This window comes from Aegilops tauschii, chromosome 4 (genome assembly GCF_002575655.3).
Source record: "Aegilops tauschii subsp. strangulata cultivar AL8/78 chromosome 4, Aet v6.0, whole genome shotgun sequence".
Lineage (NCBI taxonomy): Eukaryota > Viridiplantae > Streptophyta > Magnoliopsida > Poales > Poaceae > Aegilops > Aegilops tauschii.
The window spans coordinates 295281484-295299189 of record NC_053038.3 but is presented as its reverse complement, the minus strand read 5'-3'; positions in this window follow the sequence as shown (position 1 = coordinate 295299189).

The window sequence follows — 17706 nt, the reverse complement described above, 5'->3', positions numbered from 1 at the left end:
CGAACTCCCACTTGAGGTCGATCCCATCATCTGCACTGGCATCGTCGGCACCTGCAACTGTTCTGGTAGAATCTGTGAGTCACGAGGACTCAGCAATCTCACACCCGCGAGATCAAGACTATTTAAGCTTATAGGAAAGGATGGTGTAATGAGGTGGAGCTGCAGCAGGCACTAAGCATATATGGTGGCTAACAAACGCAAAAGAGAGCGAGAAGAGAAGCAACGGAACGGTCGTCAACTAGCAATGACCAAGAAGTGATCCTGAACTCCTACTTACGTCATTCATAACTCCAACCGTGTTCACTTCCCGGACTCCGCCGAGAAGAGACCATCACGGCTACACACACGGTTGATGTATTTTAACTGGGTTAAGTGACAAGTTCTCTACAACCGGACATTAACAAAATTCCCATCTGCCTCATAACCGCGGCCATGGCTTTTGAAAGATAATACCCTGCAAGGGTGTCCCAACTTAGCCCATCATAAGCTCTCATGGTCAACGAAGGATAAACCTTCTCCCGGAAAGACCCGATCAGTCTCGGAATCCCGGTTTACAAGACATTTCGACAATGGTAAAACAAGACCAGCAAAGCCGCCCGAATGTGCTGACAAATCCGGATAGGAGCTGCACATATCTCGTTCTCAAGGCACACTGGATGAGCAGTCCGTACAACTAAAACCAATCCTCGAGTTTCCCCAAGGTGGCGCTGCAAAGGGCTCTAGTTTGGGCCAGCACTCAGAGGAACACTGGCCCGGGGGTTTCAAATAAAGATGACCCTCGGGCTCTAGAAAACCCGGGGGAAAAAGGCTTAGGTGGCAAATGGTAAAACCATGGTTGGGCCTTGCTGGAGGAGTTTTATTCAAGGCGAACTGTCAAGGGGGTCCCATAAATCACCTAACCGCGTAAGGAACGCAAACTCAAGGAACATAATACCGGTATGACAGAAACTAGGGCGGCAAGAGTGGAACAAAACACTAGGCATAAGGCCGAGCCTTCCACCCTTTACCAAATATATAGATGCATTAATTAAATAAGAGATATTGTGATATCCCAACATATCCATGTTCCGACATGGAACAAACTTCAACTTCACCTGCAACTAGCAACGCTATAAGAAGGGCTGAGCAAAAGCGGTAACATAGCCAATCAACGGTTTGCTAGGAAAGGATGGTTAGAGGCTGACATGGCAATATGGGAGGCATGATATAGTAAGTGGTAGGTAGCGCAGCATGGTAATAGAACGAACAACTAGCACAACAAAAATAGAAGTGATTTCGAGGGGTGGTCATCTTGCCTGCAAGGTTCTCAGAGTTGTCGAAAACTTGATCCTCATAAGCGTACTCAACAGGTTCCTCGTTCACGAACTCGTCTGACGGCTCTACCCAAGACAAGAACACAAGCAACGGAACCACAATCAATCACGAGAAATGCGCAAGCAACATGATGCAATACATGAATGATATGCAAGATATGATATGCGATGCATATGCGTGCTTCGGAAGAAAAATGATGAACAAGGCAGTAACTTGGCAAACCAAGCATGCCACTGGAAAGATGAGATGATTTCGGTCGAAATCGATATAAAGATCACCGGAAACGGATGCACGGTTTGCAAATGGCAAGCACAACAAGAATGACACGAATCTGCGATTAACAGCATGATAGCACTTAAAATGCAACAAGTAACAATGCTACAGCACTCCAACGAAGCAACAAAGCATATGGCAGTAATCTACAGGAGATGCTTGACAAAAGATGAATACTGAGCTACGGCTAGATCACAACATAACAGGCTCAAACAAGCATGGCAAAAGTACAAAAGATAACAGGTTCGCAGACTTGGTGGAATTACTGGACATGTCTGAAACAGCATCAGGTAGCAATGTTCAGAGCATGAAATCAACATGCTACAGAAACTTAACATGACAAACCAAGGCATGCCAGTGTTCTACTAAATGCATATGACAAAAATCCCTTACTGACCATAAGCCAAAAAGGACCAGAAGATATGATGGCAACCATGTATACATAGCAAGTTTCGTTAACAGGTTTCAGACTTAGCAGAAAACAGAGCATGGCAGAAATAATGATATGAAGGCATCTTGGTGAGCTTGATGCACTCACCACAAAGCAATGCATGACAAAACAAGCATACCTACAGCAAGATAACATGTTTATGAAGCTATCCGTGGCAAGAGCAAATACATAGCATGTATGGATCCACTACAACAAGCTTGGCAAAATTGAAAAACACGTAAACAATCTGCCAGAAACAATTTATAGCAAAAGTAGAGCAAGATTGAGTCATACTATGACACTCCATAATTGCAAACAAGGGCAGGAATGGATCAATTACAACAATATCTACAAAACATCCTTACTGAACATCTCCAAAATATACATGGATCTCTCTGTAGCATCAAGTTTACATGGCAACAAAATAACAGCAGACAAGGACTTGGAGAAATCACTAAGTCCCTGAAATCAGAAACATTACGGGGCCTAGTTTAAATGCTTGTGCTAGTCACCACAGAGATCACAAAAATACATGGCATACACCACTCGAAAGATGGCATGGCATACAACAAAACACATGTAGAGCTCATGCCCATAAGATGCACAGATTAAATGATACAAAAATAACAAATCTCCAAGTTCTGCTAAGTAACAACAGACAACAGCAACTAGCACTCTTGCACCAGAGATTTATGCAGAGAGTTATGATGCGATGAACATGGGCACTTGCTGTAAAATATTGAAGACTTAGAGAATTTTTAGGGTTCAGGAAAAGTCAACCTCGAGCTCAAACCAGATCGGAGCGGGGCCGGGGCCGAGCTTCGAGCTCTCCGGCGGGAGGAGGCGCGGCGGAGGAGAGGAGGAAGGGCGTCGGCGGCGGGCTCGGTGGGAGGCGGTGGCGCCGGAGAGGCGGCGGCGAACGGCGGCGGGGCACCGCGGCTCGCGCGGCGGCGCTGCACATGGCGGCGGCCGGCGGACGGGGCGGCGGCGGCGCGGGGCCGGCGCGGGAGAGGACAAGCGGCGGGCGCGCGGGCTCGCGCGGGCCCTCCCTGGGCTCCGCGGGCGGCGGCGGCGGGCCCCGTGGCGCAGCAGGATTCGTTGGGGACGGCGGCGCGGACATGTCCGGCGGCGGAGTATTTTGTCCGGGCGCGAGGTGGAAGAAGGGTAGGGTTTGGACTGCGAATGTATACGGGAGGGGATGCATTTATATAGCTAGAGGGAGCTAGGAGAGTCCAAATGAGGTGCGGTTTTCGCCCACATGATCGTGATCGAATGACCTATAGCATGGAAGAGAGTTTGGTGGGTTTTGGGCTGTTTAGAGAGGGGGGTTTGCTGCAACAAATAGAAGGCATCTGCGGTTACCCGGTTCACCGTTGGAGTACCAAACGACCTCCAAATGGAACGAAACTTGACCGGTGGTCTACCGGTGGTATACCAAGGCCACTTGACAAGCCTCGGTCCATTCCGAGAATGTTTGACACCCGCTCACGAAAGAAAACAAGGGGGTGCGCCGGAGAAGATGGGAGCGCCGGATTGCAAAACGGACAACGGGGAAAATGCTCGGATGCATGAGACGAACACGTATGCAAATGAAATGCACATGATGACATGGTATGAGATGCATGACAAGAAACAAATGCAAAACGAAAGACAAAACCCGACCACGGAGGGAATATCATAACACATAGCCGAAAATAACACAAGCCTCGGAACCAGGGACTTTTGTTCTCCATCTGACTCAGCCGTCCGTATCCCCGGCAACAATGGCAAGAAAAAGGGGGAAACTGTACTCCGGCAAGCCTCTCCTGGCAGAGCTTCCCGAAGCCCCTGACAGAGAGCTTGGCGGGAACAACTGCACTTTGCTCGCTGAGCAGCACCCTCCCGCCGAACTACCAGTCTTTGCGGTTGAGGTATGCGCTCCCGTGAACGAGGAGGTGTTGTTGATCCTTGTTGTCTACCTCAGGCTCCAACTTGGGCGCGACACATAGTCCATTACCTCCAAACATGAGAACTTCCCGAAGAGCAAGAAGAAGCTGAAAGAGTAGCCCGGAGGGCCAGTATGTATCAGTGCGTCGACAACACACTATATAGAAGGAGGCCCAACGGTGTGAAATTGAAGTGCATTTGCCGGGAAGAAGGGAAGGAACTGTAGGCAGAGATACACAAAGGCATGTGCGGCTCCCATATTGGATCAATGGCCCTGGTTGGAAAAGCTTTACGGCAAGGTTTCTACTGGCCCACGACCCTCCAAGATGCAATTGAGCTAGTCACCAGATGTGAATCCTGCGAGTTCCACTCAAAGAATATCCATTAGCCTACTCAAGCTCTCCAGATGATCCCTTTGTCATGGCCATTTTTGGTCTGGGGGCTCAACATCTTGGGCCCCTTCCCCCGTGCTACCGGGGGCTTTGAATTCTTGTACGTTGCAATTGACAAGTTTACAAAGTGGCCAGAAGTGGAGCTCGTGAGGTAGGTGACCGCACAGTCAACTATCAAGTTCTTGAAAAGATTGGTGTGCATTTTGGAGTACCCGCCAAATTCATCACTGACAATGGCACCCAATTCACAAGCCGCACCTTCATGCAATACGTTCATGCCCTGAGAAGGAAAGTCTCGTTCGCCTCCATTGCCCATCCCCGAAGCAACGAACAAGCTAAGAGGGCGAACGCTGAAGTGATGCGAGGACTGAAGAAAAGAACATTCGATAGGCTGCAAAAGTGTGGCAGGCGATGGATCGACGAGCTGGCGGTGGTTCTTTGGTCCCTCTATACGACACCAAATCGAGCTACCGGCCAGACTCCCTTCTGCCTAGTCTATGGAGCAGTAGCAGTGATCCCCATGGAACTCATATACGGGTCACCTCGAGTATTTTCCTACAATGAAGTAGCGCAAGAACGGCACCGGCGTGACGATGCTGTTATGACACCCTCTTTTTTGCCATCATGATTTTCCGTTGCCTTTCTTTTTATTTGGATTTTGAGTTAATTCATTTGGACTAAGCACTTGGGCATAGTTTTGATTTTCACCCAAGTGACTCCAATCACCTGTCACAACCTCTCTTGACCTCTCATTCATTCTCAAAATGCTTTGGAAAAAATTTCTTCTAAGGAAAATATTCATTTTCACCTTCAAAATGGAATATTTTCACTTGCACTCCAAAGAAACCCCTCATTTTCTTGCCCACAAAAATCTGAGAACATTCACACACACCCTTTGGATAGTGCCTAGTCATCCTATGCAAAAATATCAAGTGGTCATGTGGCCCAATTTTTCTAGGAAAAATCATTGGCATTCTGACCAGGAAATGCAGTTTGTACAACAAGTGCATTATTCCTTGATCTTTTGGAGCTGAATTTTCTTGAGCATCTTCACCTTAGTAACCTAACACTAAACCCCAAAGCTCAGCTCCTAACTCTTTTCGGTTTGATCACAAATTAAGACACAAGTTTTTGTCCAGAAACTTTCAGTAAGTGTTGTGATCAACTCAATCATCCTAGTAGTTTGTTTACTCCTCCCCTAGCCTAAACACTCCACAGTCAATAGCCTAGACATAGTTTGGCATCGCTTGAGCTTCACGTTGTCACGGCCTCAGACATGCGTCGCCGGGCTCTGAGCTGTGTCTGAGTCTCTGTTGAGCTCGTGCTCGTCTCAGCGTCAACCCAGCATGCGGCACCGCGCCACCACCCTCGCTTCACCTCACCAGTGCCCTCGCTGCTGCTCGCCGATGCCGGAGACGCCGCAATGATCACGCGCGCACCGCCCTAGAGGAGCACAGTGCCCCCGTGCTTGACTCTGTGCCCTCCCGTGCGTCCTATGCTTGTCCCCGAGCTCGAACATTGGCCGCGTGAGCCCTGGCCACTTCTCCCTCTCTCACGAATGCCCCTCGTCGTCGTGCGCCGCGTCTAGAGACTCCGGCGAGCTCTCGAGCTCCGCCTCGGCCTCGCCTACAAATAGACCCCTCCCGAGCTCATTTCTCCTCACCTCTCCACCCACTCAACCTCCACGACACCGTAGGAAGCCACGGCTCGGCTGGGCAGGCCTCTGGCCATCGTCCCCGACCTGAGCTCGCCGGCGATCCCCTTTCTCTATCCCCCACCTCTCTACTACTTCTCGAGCTCGACCAACTGCGTGGGTGTGTTCTTGGTTGTCCACTGGTGCTAGGTGACGCCGCTGGAGCCACTGGAGCGACCTCATGATGCCGACATCTTCCTCTCCGATGAGCTCCGCCCGCGGCAGCCGCTGGAGACGACCTCGCCGACCCCGTCCGTCCACCTCTCACCGTGTTTCAGGTATGTGCGTGTTTGCTGTAGCCTTGCACACCTCCCCATCCTTTCAATGGCGGCCGTCGAGCTCTCCTCGCTGGAGAAACGCCGGCGACATGCCGCCCTTCCTATATTTCCCTCTCTCTTCCTCCAGATTTGACGCGTGGAGCCTGCCGTCAGCCTCTCCACTCGCGCCCGGAGCGGTACGAGTGGAGGCGTATTCCCTAGAATACGTCTTCGACGTCACCCCCCTGGATTTTCTTTTTATTCAAATTTAATTCAAATTTGACCATAAACTTTGACCAGCCATAACATCTAATCTATAAGTCCAAATGAGTTAATACTTTTTTGCATTGGCTTTGTATTGTAATACTCTAGCAGCACACCAAATTTGACATTTTTCCCTACTGTCTAGAATTTCTGGTGAATTCCAGAAGGGTTCTTGATACTTTTTTTGCTGTTTTTAATTATTTTCAGAAGGAGAAGCTTGCCTTGAGGAGAACCAGGAGGAGTGTGACCCTCCTCTGTGCTAAGGCATGCGACACAAGTATTTGCATGGTGTCATTTCAATAACTATGATTTTCCAACTTGAATATGGTTTATTTCATGCATTTAATCATTTAAAAAAATTGATTATGTTAGTTCATTTCTTATACTTGAATTGCTTAGCTTGCTATAGTAGTTGAGTGCATGGACTAGTGTGATGCAGTAGAGTTATCTTTGGTAGCATGACTATGGTTTGATTATGATCGGTATTAGTTTCATGAATGATTTATCATGTTCACCATGCTAAAGGCATAACTAAAAATATTGGGTTATAACCAGTGAGTTAAAACTAGTGTCTCTAGAGTGATTAGTAGTGCATGCAGAATGATTCTATGATGTTGATCCATTTCATTTCAGTGCTACGTGAATATAGTTGCATTTCAGATATTTGCATGTTCATGGCACACTATGGCTCGAGTTCTTTTATTTCAAGTTAATACTGATGATAATTTAACTTGAATATAATGTTGATCGAGTCATGGTGCCATCAAATCGAGCTTCCCAGTGCAACGACATTTGCCTTTATGGGAAGGCCTTTATTCGGTCCGTTGTCATGCCTCTGGTCGATGCCTCCAACGAGGGAAGGTCATGGGCGTGGGGTACCCTGGCCCGGTAAGCAGACATAACCTTGAGTGCCCGTTGTTGTTGTTATGGTACCTTGTCCCCGTTTGGGACCGTTTAATTTTTGCCACGACGGGGGCCGTGGATGTCACGGGTTGACATCGGGGCCACCCATGACTTAGCCCAGAGGGGAGTTGGTGGGACTGGCCGGGAGAGTGTCATGACAATGGGTTGGTTCTGTCGGAACACTGTTGGTCCACCCGAATGGGAGTTCGAGGCCATGGATTCCGTGATGTGGGTACAGTGTACTAACCTCTGCAGAGTGTGTGTTAAATCTATCGATAGCCGCGTCCTCGGTTACGGACCCAGTTCGTAGTAGGTCACACCATGGATCAAGAAAAATAATTTAATCTTGCACAGTAAAGTTATATGATTGGCACTGGTTATGTGATGAGATTGTTGAAACCATGAAGATGGTTGTTGATGGAACCAAAGAGTTGGTTTCTGTTGTTGTTGTTGTTGTCGGAACCAAAGAGTTGGTTTCCGTTGTGACCTAGGAGCGATCACCGTATTGCTGAGATTGGTTACGAGGTAACCCGTATGGTAAGCGAGTCTGAGGGACTCAGTGTACAAGCATGTTCCCTTCATGAGTAGTATGTTGAATCATTGCATTTAACCTGCTTAATTGTCATATTATTGTTTGCCATTATGCTTTTATTTGTTGTGAACTTGCAAGTACATTCAATGTATTGACCTGGCGTGTCATGCCAGCTTTCAGGAAAGTCTTACCAGATAGGAGTGCTTACCATGTCTAGACCGTGTCCACATTGGTGTCCCTGTGCTATGGAGTTCCGCTTCGTCATCATTACGCTACCGCATAGTTGTCGTGATCGAGGCCCCTTTGATGTTCATTAAATAATGTACATACTGTTCAGTCGCTTCGTGTGTGCCGCTTGGCCTCGCTATCTATTGTAATATTGAAGCTATGTTTCCACTAGCATCAATAAAGCGGTTGTTTTCTATACCAAGTTGTTGTGTTTTGCCAGAAGACTAGATCTCTGTGCTGGCAATGCAAGGTAAACCGGTTGCTCTAAGCCGGGGTGCCACAACGCTTGGTATCAGAGCCGCGCTAACTGTAGGACATGCTAGACCACCGACATGTTAGTTGAACGGTAGCTAGCTTCGTTTTCAGTGCCGGTAGTGTTTGCATCTAATTGCTGCATTGCATGCATCTAATTTATTATTATTTCTAACCGACTAATGGTTGTGAGTGTAGATGGCTCAAGTGCCGTATGTGTGTCAGTCGGAGCTCTCACTGTGCACTTCGCCACACCTTCTCCGGAGCGTATGGCGTCGCCTCTACCCTCACGGTGATGACCTAGTGTATCGGGTGTACCGGGAGCGCCTAGCAGACTCAGTATATGAGTTTCACGCGGTGGTTACCTTGTGCTGCAGTTCGACATTTGGTTCATACACCCATTCCTCTAGGAGTGGTTTCACTTGTACCCCCGCTTAGGCTATTCAATATGCTATGTTTGAGATTCTCATTGAGTTAGGCTATAACGAGATCCGGATGGAGACCCACCCGGGCTTCTACTACTACACATCCCTGCACGATGATAGTCGTGTCCGCTTTCCGGTCATTGATCCGGCGGCCGAGAGTCCCGCTAGCCACCTTTCCCTCTATATCACTGCTAGCTATCTTCTGATTCACGAGCTGGCCCGAGAGCTGACTCGTGCTCGCACTGCTTTGGTGGCCGCTAGGTCCAATCCCGCTCCACCTTCCATAGGATTTACCCCCTTTATTGAGCACTCGAGGCAGCGTCATCATGTTACCTTTAACATGGAGGTTTTCGTTAACGTTGTCAGTTCAGGATCCGAGTCCGACTCGGGAGAGGACCTAGCAGGACCAGCAGAGCACTAGATCGTTAGAGTATCCGAGGTTGTCATGATGCTTGGATGTACGGATGTAGTCGTACTTGTCATGATGTTTCGTTTCATGTGTGAGCATAGTCGTACCCATCATGATGTTTCCTTTCATGTATGAGTCCATGTATAATTATGTTGGAACTTTTTATTATTCGCCTTGGCTTCCCGTTTTTTCGGGCTTTGTCACTTACTTTTCTTCCCCATTTTTGGATGTTGCTCATCTCGGTTGCTTCATATGGGGAAACACAAACAATAGGATGACGCATGGAGGCAGCAGCAGTCACGCTGGTGAGGATGTCCCTGTTCGTCGCTCAGCAAGGCAGGCAGGGCATTCCCCCGAACCATATCCCCAACCACCACCTCCACCGCCACATCCGCCAACCACCAAACAAATCATGCGCATGTTCGAAGAAAGAAGAAACACCGATCTGCTTGAACAATTGAAAAGTGTGCAGGCTATGGTTGGGCAGAATAGAAATCAGAATGGCCATCACTCCAAGCCCTCAGATTTTCAAAGGACCAAGCCACCTAGTTTTACTCAAGTTGCTGACCCTCTGGAAGCCGATGACTGGTTAAGGACCATTGAAATTAAATTGGACATTGCTCGTACTGAATAAACTGATAACACTACAAAAAAACACTTCCGTGATGATATGTGTTTGTCACAGTAGGTCACGTTTTCTGTCATGCATGTACATCCATGACGATTTTATGACATAATCAAGATAGTCATACCTGTGCTGTCGTAGAAGTGTTAAATGACATTACCAAAATTATCATCACGGAAGTGTCCACTTCCATGACGATAAATCGCGCATCAAAGAAGTGCTTTTGTCAAGGGTGACCGACACGTGGCATCCGCCGTAAGGGGTCGCCGTTAAGCTATCGGGTCCTGTTTTGGATCCGATAACCCGTTAATAGCCCGGACCAATGGGAATTTTCCACGTGAAAAATTCTGATTGGCTAGAGGAAACACGTGTCAGCTTGTTAGTGGGTCAGATAGGCGCCTATGATATGTCGACAAATGCGACGGCCCACCACTGGCCCGTTTAGCTTACAAAGGCCGGCCCGTTTGACTTGGTCAAAAGTTCGCGGGCTGGCCCATGAAAAGCCTGTTAACGGTCTCTTCGCAAATAGCCCATTTTACGGCCCGTTAGGGCCTACCCGAAATCGGCCCAAGAACGTCATGTGGGCCGTCAAATATTACACCAGCCAGTTTCACTTTCGGCCCATGTATGGCCCACGACGTCTTTTGGCCCATATGAGTTACTCCAGCCCGTGTTAGCTTTCGGCCTACTGACGGCCCATACGTTCTTGGGCTCCTTTCCAGCCCTCGATTACTTCCGGCCCGTTACTGGCCTGTTCCCCTAATGGGCCCAATTTGGCCCGGTTCCAGAGTCGGCCCATTTGTGGCCTGTTATCCCGTTGCGCCATTTCCAGCCCGTCCTATATTCTGGCCCATTAATGACCCATTATGCCTGTGACAGAATTAAGCCTTTGCTGTCCGCCGACCAGTTAACGGCCCGTTACCGTGTTGGCCCGATACCAATTACGCCCATTTACGACCCATGTAGACCCATTTATCCGATGGCCCGAGGCCCACCGATTCTACGGCCCTGATGGAGGCCCATTTATCGACAACCCGTAGAAGGCCCGTGGATCCTACGGCCTATAGGAGGGTCAAGGTTACCACGGTCCGTATATGGCCCATGGTTGTTGCAGCCACTAGCAAACTAGGGAAAAAGAAGACTAGGAAATAAATAAGCCTGTCAGCATTCTGGGAATGGGGGTCCCCAGACTTGCCTGCCTGTAGCCCACGGCGTGGCTCCACCCACGGCCCAGTACGACCCGTCTTCACCAACCAACGCTCAAGACCTCACGAGGGGCCAAGCCTCGTGAGGCGGACGACACAAGACCTCCTCGAGGGCAGCCTCACCAGGACTGACTCGCAAGGGGCGGAGAGATCAAGGCAAGGCGAACCATGCGAGGTTCCAATGACGTAAGCCATGACGACCAAGACCAGGCAGGCGCCAGGCGGGCGCGAGCACGCACAGTGTCCTCGTTTCCTCTTTGGTTCTAAGGAGGCAAGCGAAGGCGAGGAGTACCGAGGCATCAAGCAAAGATTTCCATATCGGTGCAACGAGACCAAGACCAGCAGGACGGCAGGACGGAGGTCACCGTGGAGCCCAAGACGGCGTCACCACTAGAGCCTTTAGCAGGCGAAGACCACCTTTTGTCAGGATAGCTTGTACTAGCTATCCCCCTTCAAATTGGCTGTTGTGGCATCCCTTCCCACTCAATATTTGGGGAGAGGACCAGGCCTCTATAAATAGGACTAGCCACCACCGTAGGAGGCAACTCATCTTGAACTGAGATCATCCTCACATCCACCAAGCACAAGAACACCTCTCCTCAAGAGGCTGTTCTTCCCCCTTGTATTGTTCATCCTCAGCCCAAGAGGCAATCCACCACACCACACTCGAGTAGGGTATTACACAACAACGGTGGCCCGAACCAGTATAAATCTCGTGTCTCTTGTGTTGCGAGTTCGTCGAGCTAGGCTTTGAGATCGCGGTGACGCTGAGGGCGTGATTTGGTAGGGGGAAATCTTGTTGCGCACCCCAGTGTTCGAACCTCAAGGGTTTTGCAGGAACCCAAAATCCGACATTTGGATTGCTAGGTAGGGGTGCGCCGAAGCTTTCCTTCAATCGATCCGCGTCCCGTCGCTTCGTCTCATCCATGGCGGACGTTGGACGAGCTCGCGCTGAGCGTCGGGCCGCCCTCGCCGCCCGCGTCGCTCAGACGGCTCCTATCGGCGGGCCTCCTCGTTGTTCTCCGTCGCTTGCCGCCAACGCCGCCACCGGCCCGGCAGGAAACAAGTAGCAAGCGTCCTCACTATACCCCTCGGTGCGGCGGGACAACCGCACTGCCACTCCGTCGCTGACCCAGGCCGGCTCGTCGTCTCACGCTCGTCGCGCCCCCACGAACGCGCAGGCCGTGCTGCTCATGGCACGTGAACTCCTGTGCTACCGCCCCGTCGACGACCTCTACGAGGACTGGCTGGACCGCAGCGCCGAGCTCGTCAATGCCACAGGGGGCTCCCCCGCGCCATCCCTCTCGCTGCCTCGCCCTCTGCCAGCTGCGGGTGACGTGGCTCATGGAGCGCCACCACCACCGCCTCCGCACCAAGACGGCGTCCTGGCCCCAAGGCGTGCGGCCCCCGGCGCGACCCACCGAGTCGGGCACCCGTGCGCGAAGAAGGAAGCTGCCAAGAAGTTCCTCGTCCGCAAGAAAACGCTCCCGCGCTCCCAGCACAACTACGGCAAGACCGTGCACCGCCCGCGGTGGCGTGGCGCGGGCATCAAGGGCAGGCTGCACGTCAGCAAAGGGCCCTGGTGGCCACCGCCGGCTGCCGTGCCGTCACCCCTGAGCTGCGTAGCGTCGCATGACCGGGCAAGTTCAAGCCGGACCTGCCTCCTCGCTACGACGGTACGCCCGACCCCGCGGAGTTCCTGCAACTCTACGAGCTGAGCATCGAGGCGGCAAATGGCAACGAAAAAGTCATGGCGAACTGGTTCCCCATGGCTCTCAAGGATGGCACTCGTTTGTGGCTCCTAAGCCTGCCCCCGGGCTCCATCTCCTCCTGGAACAAGATGCGTGACCGCTTCATCGCCAACTTCCAGGGCACTCGCGACCGCCCTCCGGCCGCGGGTGACCTGCGCCGCGTCAAGTAGCAGCCAGGGGAGACCCTCCAGAAGTACATCTAGTTCTTCAACAATGTTCGCCTCAAGATCCCCAAGGTGACGGACGAGGCCATCATCTTCGCGTTTTCTGATGGCATCCGCGACGTCAAGATGAAGGAGGAGCTCGCCATCCACGAGGAGTTGTGCACATCGTTGGAGTTGCTCAACCTGGCGACCAAGTGCGCAAGGGATGAGGAAGGGCGCCTTTCCCTCCTCGAGCTCCTAGCTGCCGACCTGGAGGAGAAGAAAGCCAAGGCCAAGGATGTGAAGCACAAGGGAGTGGCTGTACTCGCGGCGGAGCGAGACACGAAGCGCGGCCGGGACCAGCCCGAGTCATCCAAGAGCAGCCGACCATTCTGCGCCTTCCACAACATTCACAGCCACAACACCAACGACTGTGAAGAGCTCTGAGCCATTCGGGACAGATGCCTCAGTCGATGCCCCGAGCGCAACGACCGGGGCTACGGCCAAGGAGGAGGACGTGGTGGAGGACGCTGGGACGACCGCAGCCCACGCGAGGAGTGGCGCGACCAGCCTCGTGAGGACCGCTGGCAAGACCAGCCTCGCGAAGGCGCCTGGAGGGATCAACCTCGCGAGGACCACCCTCAGGGCAATGCTGGTCTTCCTCCGCTGCCGCCACCACCAAGAAGGAACAACAACCACCATCAGGACGAGGGGGCTGGGGGCTTCCAGGAGCCATGAGCTATCGCTTGCATCTTGGGCGGAGCTCAAGCTCCAGCCTCTCAGCGAATCTTCAAGCAGTTTGCTCGCGAGGTGAACGCAGTCCTCCCCAGGCTCGAGGCCACACGCCCACTCAGGTGGTCCAAGTGCGCCATCACCTTCAGTTCGGCAGATCAGCTCAAGTGCGCGGCCACCGCTGGCGCCCTCCCGATGCTTTGCTCACCGTCATCAGCAACGTACAAGTCACCAAGACCCTCATCGACGGCGGCGCAGGGATTAACGTCCTGTCCATTGAGATGTTCGACAGCCTTCAAGTGCCCTACGATCAGCTTCAGCCTACCAAGCCCTTCTCAGGAGTGACCGACGGTTCCACCACGCCAATAGGGCAGGTCCGCCTCCCTGTCACCTTCGGACATCGCGACAACTACCGCACCGAGCTCATCGACTTCGACGTCGCCCACATCCGTCTGCCATACAATGCCATCCTCGGGTATCCGGCCCTGGCCAAGTTCATGGCAATGACACACCACGGCTACAACGTCCTCAAGATGCCAGGGAGCGGTGGAATCATCACCGTCCCCTGCGAAGAAAGAGATGTAATGTGCTCCCTCGAGCGTGCCTTCCAAGCAGCGTAAATCGAAGACCCCGACAGCAATGCAGCACAACACCCTCCTGAGGTCGTCCCGGGCCTCAGGAGAGCGGCACCGCAAGTGGTGCCATGTCAGGATCGGTGCCCACGCCTGGGGCGCCACCTTCCCTCGGATAGGAAGGCGCGCCCGGCGCCCTCCTCGGGCAGGGCTCGGGGGCTCTCTTCTGGAGGGCCTCTGACCTTGCCAACATCATGAGGGAGGCGCTCGGGCACCACATGGAGGCGTGCTTCGCAGCATGTTTCCCTCAGGAGGACACCGGGCGGGGAGTGCCCGACGCTCAAGAGTTCATCGCCAAGACCACTCAGGAACTGCAGGATGCAAGAGCCATGCGCGGCGATCGTCGCTTACTAGGCGCGGCTCCCCATCCAGGCGAGGATGGCGGGCTACGCGTCTGCATCGATGTCCCAGGGCTCAACAGGACCGCATCTCAGGAGCTTTTCTGGCCTTCGCGCGTGGGACGCTGCGAGGGCCCGCCTCACAGCTACGTTCGCTTGCCTTTTGGCCTACCGAGCGTGGCATCCGCCTTCCAGCGCAACCTGCAGAGCATCCTGGCGGCTCAAGAGGCCAGGCACCACGCAGTCCTGGCGGAGATGGAGACGGTCCTCAAGGAACCGCCTGGACCCCCAGAGCCTCCCTAGGCTCAGGGCCCCGGTGGCTCGTGAGGAGCAACCCCTTCATCACGCGTCTTCAGCTGCCTCAACACCCCTTCGGCAATAGAACCAGGTGACCTTTTCCAAGTTTACTTAGCTGGGAGCGCCCCTCGGGCTGCATCATTCCCAGGTCGCGTGGGTCCGTCCCTGCGGCATGTATCTTTTTGATGTCTTCAGCTTACCTTGTTGGGGGCGCCCCTCGGGCTGCATCATCCCCAAGCCGCTCGGGTCCGACCCAGTGGCATGTATCGTTCTTGCATTTACCTAAGCTAGTCTGCTTTTCATGCTTAACCTATCTATGATTACCACCTGCTTGATTGTCACCTACCACGGGAAGTTGTTCACACTGGCACGGCGCTTGTGCTTGCGAGCTCTGACCCGCGCGCGTCACCTCACCAAGCCCTCAGTACCTTCATTCTCTCACGGAGCGACTAGTGGCCGGCCGGCAACTGTAATGGCAATCTGTGCCCCACCTTGCGCTGACTTGCAGGAACCTCCCGAGGACCATGGCGGGCGGTACCACGGGCTCCCCCTTCTCCCATGTGATTCGCTTGCATGTTAAAAGGGGGGCTCCTGAGCATCGCGACTCAGGAGCTCCTACTGGCTCTCCAGCCCTCACCCCCTGGCCTTGACCACGGCACCGCGACCTGGCATACCAGCGGCGGGTGAGCTTGCTCGAGGGCTGGGACCTGAGGACGTAGAGCACGGAGGAGAGCGTGAGGAAGAAGGGGAAGCACGCACGGGCCTAACCTAGCTGCGCCACGACCGCCAATGCACGAGTCTGGCGCTACGCAAGGAAACGACTCCAGACTGCCAAGATTAGTTTTGCGCTCGGACCAACCAGTCACCACGACATGGGATTCTCACTTGCTGCAGCCCTGCCATGGCAACGTCGCCTCCCTTTCTTACCTCTCAGTGGCCGCTTGCACGCTAAAGGGGACCTCCTGAGCATCGCGTCTCAGGAGCTCTTACTTGACCTTGGGCCGCTCACCTTCTGGCCTTGACCACGGCATTGCGACCTGGCATACCAGCGACGGCTGCAGCCTACCTGGGGACCGGGACCTGTCAGCATAGAGCACCAAGCCGTCGCGAGGATAGAAAGGGGAGACTAAGCCAAAACAGGACACGCGCTTGCACAGTTTCATAATAAGGATAATATCAACAAAAAATATTGCAGGTTCTTTACACACCCCCACGGGGTTCGTTTCTATTCCTCGCAGGGAACAAAAGAGGGGAGTTCCTAGGAACCCTATCTACACGCGCCAACGCAGTCGATGGAATCATCAACAGTGGGCCACGGAAGGCCGGCGCCAACCCCATCCGCATCAGCGGCGGCGACGGCCGGACGCCGCGGCCTTGCTCCAGGCCCGGCTTGGCTCGGAGGCACGTAGCTGTCGTCGCTCGTCTCCGGGGTCTCGTAGAGCTCGGGAGAGTCGCTGGACTCCTGAGCGCCACCATAGCTGCTGGAGGAACTGCTGGAGAAGCCAACGGCGCGCCCAGCGCTGGCCGCTGCACCGTCCCGACGACGGGGCAGCATTCCAAGCGGCAGCCTTCCGCGTCGAAGACCTTGAAGAACATCGTGGAGGCTCCGTCGTACCTGAAGTGGAGGGCGAGGGCGCCTTCCATGCGGCAAACCCGGGCAACCTTGCCCCAGCCGCGGGTCATGAAGATCTTGCCCGGGGAGACAGCTTCCACCTCCGCTCCAGTCGCCGGGGCATTGCAGTCAGCGTGCTGCAGCCAAAGCTCCAGAGGGCCCCTCGGCGGCATCTCGGCGGTGAAGAACTGGGGGAAGCGGATCCAAGTGCGCGGAGGCATCGCCGCCCACAGCACGAGTTCGCACGAGGAGTCCACGGTGTGGGCCCCTGGGGCGACGGCGTGCGCCACCGTGGCGCGACGACCACGGCCGCGGCGTGGGTGGCGCCGCTCACCGCCTCTCCCTCCTAAGCCCTCGACTTGGGCGTATAAAGGCAGCGGATACCCAGGAGGTGGCCGCTCCAACCAAGGTCTCGTCATCTCCTCCCTCACAACTACGTCACGGCGGTGGACTGGCCTCTTTTCGGCGGAAGCGGCCCGGGCTCGTCACGGGGAGTTTTTCCCTTCTCCACGGCCGAGAACCTTCGGATTGGCACCATGGAGTCGCTACTAGCAATGGAGCAAGGGAGAAGAAGCGAGCAGAGTAGGAAGAGATGGGCAACGGAGGCTCTGCCCGCTCCCCATTTATAGTAGGAGGAGGCCAACCGTCGACCACCTCGATTGCAGCAGGGACTCGTCAAGTCGGGCAGTTGCCGAGGCAGTGTGGGGAAGCGGAGACGCCCACGTCCAATCAATCGCCACGTGTCGACCAAGGCCGCAGGTTGTTGGGGCCCACGGCGCTCCGCACTTGCCCTTTGGCTTTGCCTCGAAGCCATGTCCGAGCGTGCCTTGGGGCCGGGGGCTACTGTCGGCATTCTCGGGACGGGGGTCCCCAGACTTGCCTGCCTGCGGCCCATGACATGGCTCCACTCGCGGCCGAGTATGTCCCGTCTTCACCAACCAACGCTCAAGACCCTCGCGAGGGGCCAAGCCTCGCGAGGCGGACGACACAAGACCTCCTCGAGGGCAGCCTCACCAGGACTAGCTCACGAGGGGTGCAGAGATCAAGGCAAGGCGAACCACGCGAGGTTCCAA